Below are 6553 nucleotides of genomic sequence, written 5' to 3'. Positions count from 1 at the left end.
CTCTCTCTTTCTCCCTCTGTCTCTCTCTTTCTCCCTCTCTGTCTCTCTTTCTCTCTCTCTTTCTCCCTCTCTGTCTCCCCCCCCCCCCCCCCCTCTCTCACACACCGTATTTGAGCAAACTTTGGAAACATGAAGACTTTCAACAGTAAAATAAAGCCTATAAATGAATTTCTGGAGAACTCGGTGTTATCATGTTTTCCGATTGTCCACTGCGTAGAGTGTGGCAGGAAAAACCGAAGACACTTTGTCGCGAGGTGCGAGAAGGATTTGAACATTTTAAAGCAAGAAAAAAAAAGCCACTTTTCCAGTCGGACAACGATTTAGAGCTATTACCTGTCCGATCACATTTTACGCTTGTCCCGGACAATCGGACAGGCATTAATGTCGATGGTAGGTAGTGTTGGGGAAAGTAACTTTGGAAAGTTACTTCATTAGTTAATTTATACAGTTATATTTTACAGTTACTTCATACAGTTAGTTCATTAGCAGCTGCGGACACCTTGTCGGCAGCTGCTGAATGTAATTAATAAAGTTACTCAGAATCTAGTTTGGTTATTTTTAAGATTTAGTACTCAGAAAAGTAACTATTAGTTACTTTGCTGATGAGATACGTTGCTGATTGCTCAATCTTACGAGTAACCAAGTTACATTACTCGTTACCTTATTAGTTACATTACTTATTAGTTGCAAGTATTTGCATAATGCTGCTAATGAAGTAACTGCATAAAGCAACTAAAAAAGTAACTAAAAAAGTAACTTGTCAAAGTTACTTTTCACAACACTGATGGTAGGACAACATTAATAAAAAACTGTCGGTGCTGTTACTGTTCTTTCTTTTTCTTTTTCTCTCCCTCTGCCCCTCACCTTGCTGCTCTGGGAGACGCGCAGACAGCCTGAGCTTCCCGTGCCATGCGAGGTCCGACTTGCAAATGGTGCAGTTAACAAACGTCTTTGCGTTGTTTAACGTAAAGTGCTCCCACACTTTTAAAGTCTTAACTTTCTTTCGTGTACTTGCATCTGCCATATTCTGTGTAGTTCTACGAAACAGCGTCTGATCTGCTCTGTGCACTGGTCGCCGTCAGAAGCGACACAACGCATCGATGATGCAATATGTTGCCAACGCCTGTTGTAATCGATTTTTATCGATTCGTTGTTGCAGCCCTAGAACACACACGTCTGCCAAGGTCAACTGGTCCTTAGCAGAATACACACATTGGCAAACAAGCTTAATATGCTCACATTTGAGCAGCATAACTAGCGAATCAGGCCTGTAGAAAAATAGCTACATTGCTTTATTAGAAAAAATTATCTGAAGGGAGTGTGTCTGTGCTACCCATTTTTTGTTTTAAATATGACTGCTAATGATACATCTGTTTTTATTTATTTTTCTTTCTTTACTTTGACTGGGCAGAATTGTATAAATGCGTGATATCATAGCTCTGTAAGATAGTATTAAGAGCATTGTAGTTAGTAAGCAGTAATCGCTAGCTAGCATATAGCACAGTTAGTAAATTAGCAAACAGAGGGCACTCATAAAGCCCATACCTCTGTTAAACTCATAGGGCTTCTCTGTGCTCAACTGAGCTGAAATGCAAATGGGGTTTGTTGTTTGACCAACGTACAATTGACATATAAATCAGTGAGGGATATTAGAAAATCTGTATCTGCTTCAAAACCGAATCATTTTTTTAACCTAAGGCGTGCCTTTCCCTCAGCTCTCATTGAAATGTATTCATGTCATTTTGAAATAACCTGCTGACAAACAAGCAAAGATGTTCTAAAACATTACGTCCTTGGTAAAATGTTGAAATTATTCATCACAAATGTAAATTTCGTTATTCCAGGAAACACCCACCATTTTCAACAAGGTTACTGTTGGCTCAGTCGTACACTATCCTATGTTGCAGTGTCAAAAAATCCATCCATCCATCCATTTTCTTCCGCTTTATCCGGAGTCGGGTCGCGGGGCAGCAGCTCAAGCAAAGCCGCCCAGACCTCCCGATCCACACACACCTCCCCCAGCTCCTCCGGGGGAACCCCAAAGCGTTCCCAAGCCAGCCGAGAGATGTAGTCCCTCCAGCGTGTCCTGGGTCTTCCCTGGGGCCTCCTCCCAGTGGGACGTGCCCGGAACACCTCTCCAGCGAGGCGTCCAGGGGGCATCCGGAAAAGATGCCCGAGTCACCTCAACTGGCTCCTTTCGACATGGAGGAGCAGCGGCTCGACTCCGAGCTCCTCCCGAGTGACCAAGCTCCTCACCCTATCTCTAAGGGAGCACCCAGCCACCCTGCGGAGGAAACTCATCTCGGCCGCTTGTACTCGCGATCTCGTTCTTTCAGTCATGAGCCAAATCTCATGACCATAGGTGAGGATCGGAACGTAGATCGATCGGTAAATCAAGAGCTTTGCCCCCCCTACTCAGCTCTCTCTTCACCACGACGGTCCGATACAGCGACCGCATCACTGCAGATGCTGCACCGATCCATCTATCGATCTCACGCTCCATCCATCCCTCACTCGTGAACAAGACCCCAAGATACTTAAACTCCTCCACTTGAGGCAAGGACACTCCACCGACCTGAAGAGGGCAAAGCACCTTTTTCCGGTCGAGAACCATGGCCTCGGATTTGGAGGTGCTGATTTTCATCCCGGACGCTTCACACTCGGCTGCAAACCGCCCCAGTGCACGCTGAAGGTCCTGATTTGACGAAGCCAACAGAACCACATCGTCCGTAAACAGCAGAGATGAGATTCTGTGGTTCCCAAACCAGACCCCCTCTACACCCTGGCTGCGCCTAGAAATTCTGTCCATAAAAATAATGAACAGAACCGGTGACAAAGGGCAGCCCTGGCGGAGGCCAACGTGCACTGGAAACAGGTTTGACTTACTACCGGCAATGCGAACCAAGCTCCTGCTGCGGTCGTACAGGGACCGGATAGCCCTTAGCAAAGGACCCCGGACCCCGTACTCCCGGAGCACTCCCCACAGGGTGCCCCAAGGGACACGGTCGAACGCCTTCTCCAGATCCACAAACCACATGTGGACTGGTTGGGTGAACTCCCATGAACCCTCGAGCACCCGATGGAGCGTGTAGAGCTCGTCCAGTGTCCGCGACCAGGACGAAAACCACACTGCTCCTCCTGAATCCGAGGTTCGACCATCGGTTGAATTCTCCTCTCCAGTACTCTGGAATAGACCTTACCGGGGAGGCTGAGGAGTGTGATCCCCCTATAGTTGGAACGCACCCTCCGGTTCCCCTTCTTAAACAGAGGGACCACCACTCCGGTCTGCCAATCCAGAGGCACTGCACCCGATCGCCACGCGATGTTGCAGAGGCGTGTCAGCCAAGACAGCCCCACAACATCCAGAGACTTAAGGTACTCAGGACAGATTTCATCCACCCCAGGGGCCTTGCCACCAAGGAGTGTCAAAAAATATGAATAATATTTCCACCTTTGCTCCTTTATTCTGCCAAAATGTAACATGCCTGTTGGGAAAGTGTAGTGACACGGACCCACAACAGGGGGCGTAAATGAACGGACAATAGAAGGAGTTAAATTAGAACACTTTACTGTTGTGAATGCCACAACCAAACACAGCAGATTACAGAATGGATACAAGTCAATCAATAAAGGTGTCGTGTGGGCAGGCTCGACGATAGGAGACGCCCATCTGGAGACGAACCGGAACCACACGATTTCCACCGCCACAGAACCCGAGGGATACTGGAGCCGCCAAGTCCCGAAGTCCCCAGGTGGCCACCGTCTCAGCGTGTCGGATCTGGTACTGCTGGCGGAAAACAAAGACAATCAAGTGTGGGTGTGTGTACACCCTGTAACAATAATGGTGGGAATTCCACCTCCACCTCTCACTCAATATGTGTATGCAGTGATCCCTCAGAGGAAAAGAGTGCAGTCCTGAACTCACTCAGCTTCCACAAAACTAAGGACCGGTACTCCTGCAAACACTCACAATAGACAGATTATTAGATTACCACAAATGGCTGAGGATATTACCTCTAACTGAAGTCGATATCTCGACGATGTGGTGGAGGTGTCTTCCTGCTTTTATTCCAGGTGTGATGCAGATGATCGGTGACAGCTGTCATGGTTGATGGGTGACAGCTGTCACCTCGGCTGTTCCTGTAGGCGGCAGCGCCCTCTCGTGCCTGAAGCCCGCACTTCAGGCAGGGCGCCCTCTGGTGGTGGGCCAGCAGTACCTCCTCTTCTGGCGGCCCACACAACAATGCCAGGCAAACCCAACCTTTCCATGATGTTTTGTGGACACAGGTTCAAATTGTAAATGATCACTTTGTCATAGTTAATGATATCCATCAACAAAGCGCTTTAAAAATACTTATTATCCTGATATTAAAAAACAAAAAACAGAACATTTTAAAATATTTATTTTTATGCTTTCTAACTGATTTATGAGGAATTATAGCTTTAATAAAACCTGAAAAGTTTCTTGTGTATTTATCAAAGTACGATGGTGCTATTTGTATATCCACAATTTTCTTTAACATATAATATCTGTAACAAAATGCAGGCATTACATGAATCATAATGTGGTGAAGTGTACAATTAGTTCATGAATTGGCTGGAATTTAATGTGAGTTTGACGGATGGTGACAGTAAAAGCCCTGATCAACATGTCTTCTCAGTTGCCGGCACCATTGACAGCCTGTCCTTCGCAAATAATAAAAGCCACAATAGCAGTCTCACACTGTGAACTCAAGTCTTTGTACTACATTTACACACAGCCACACCCACACCCACAAATCTAATCTCATAATATGTCCTGGTTTAGTTTTTGCAGGATGGAGGTGTCAGGTTTTAGGTTTTACAATTCGGATGACATACATGGTTCTTAGTGCACAGGACAATCTGTTCTCACATGAAAACTAACAGTATGTGCATAGTTTGCTGGAACCAAGACCAGTGGAGACCAATCAGATGTTCTTGTCCTGTTAGACTTTATGACCTATGGGTGTTTTGGGGCAATTTATACAAAAATTACTTTTGAAATTATGATAAACAACTCCTTTAATTTATTAACTAACAGAAAACCTTTTAAAACTTCAGAAAAACGAGCTGGTGTCAAGTTTAAACATTCTCAGGTTCAACAATCATGATTTTATGCATTTGTCAAAAAGGTTGTTTCAGGAACAACACAAGCCAGCTCTGTGGATGGACCTTTGCTATGTTACAAAATCAAGGCTGGGTAGGATTACTTTGAAAGAATACATGTGGACTACATGTATGTATGTACATACATTTGGATTACTTGTAATCTGATTACTTCTGGATTACATTTCAAAGTAATCCTACCCAACCTTGTACAAAATATGATAACTTTAGCTGCATGTAGGTTTAAAATTATTAAAGAAAGTGGGAGAAAATATTACATCTTCTCTCTTTGCGCTCCCTATTTTGGCACAAAATGAACAACAGATCAGTTTTTCATAAAAAAACAAACAAACAAAAAAAAACAAAAACAAACAAAAACCATCTCTGTCACTAGCTTCATCATTCCACACATTTGCCCTTCTGTAGCACCTGTCATTTGACACATATTTCAAGCATGGAAAACTGTACCTGTTGCCATGGGTAAACAAAAGCTGATAGGGACACCAACCCATAAATCAAATCCTCTGCTAGTCTGTTGTTGAATGACAGAGAAGAACTTTAAAATTTATGTAAAGTCTTCCAAGAAAAATGACAAGTTAGAGCTGAAACCATATAAGCTATCTTGTGCTTTTGTTGGATTTATCTCAGGAACATGTTATAAAATGTTGTGGTGGGGCTCACTTTGTTGGAGAGAGGATAAGCTTTCACAGATACCATTGCTATTTTTCTGAGAAACGGTGATTACAAAATGCTGTGAATGCGTCTTACATGTTGCCTGTGGGCCACTTCAATTTTATGGGGTTAAAGGGCAAATGAATGAACACTGTTCATATATCAAATCATTTTTAGCAATTAAGCCACTGAGTGCTCTGCTTACCCAGTGTTGTATAAAGTACCGTAAAATCACACTTAAGTAAAAGTACAGATACCCATTAAAAAAATGACTTTGGTAGAAGTTCAAGTCACTGATTGAAATGCTACTCAAGTAAAAGTCTTAAAGTATCTAGTATTTATTGTACTTAAGTATGACAAGTAATGTACAACTAAATGTACTCAAGTATTGAAAGTAAAAGTACAAGTAAATGTTAATAATCAAAACGCACTGATTTTTTTTTATATTACAAAGTTTATCTAGGCTTGTAAATGACTGGTAGTATTAGTCAAAATACTGAAAATTGTGCACATCACACAAACACTTCAGAAACAAGGTTTCAAAACCTAAGAGAGTAGGCTACTCACTAGGTGTTCACAGAAAACAGTTATTTATTTCTATATGTATTTATTTATTTTCATTGTTACATGGTTTTATCTTTTCTGTTGTGTTTTGTTTCATTAGGTTCTTTTTGTCTCTTTCTCTAAAATTGTATTGTAACATTATTAGTCTATTATTATTGACTATTATTGTCTATTATGTAGACTATTATTG

This window comes from Thalassophryne amazonica, unplaced genomic scaffold (genome assembly GCF_902500255.1).
Source record: "Thalassophryne amazonica unplaced genomic scaffold, fThaAma1.1, whole genome shotgun sequence".
Lineage (NCBI taxonomy): Eukaryota > Metazoa > Chordata > Actinopteri > Batrachoidiformes > Batrachoididae > Thalassophryne > Thalassophryne amazonica.
The sequence above is the reverse complement of the archived record's forward strand: the minus strand, read 5'-3'. Positions refer to the sequence as shown.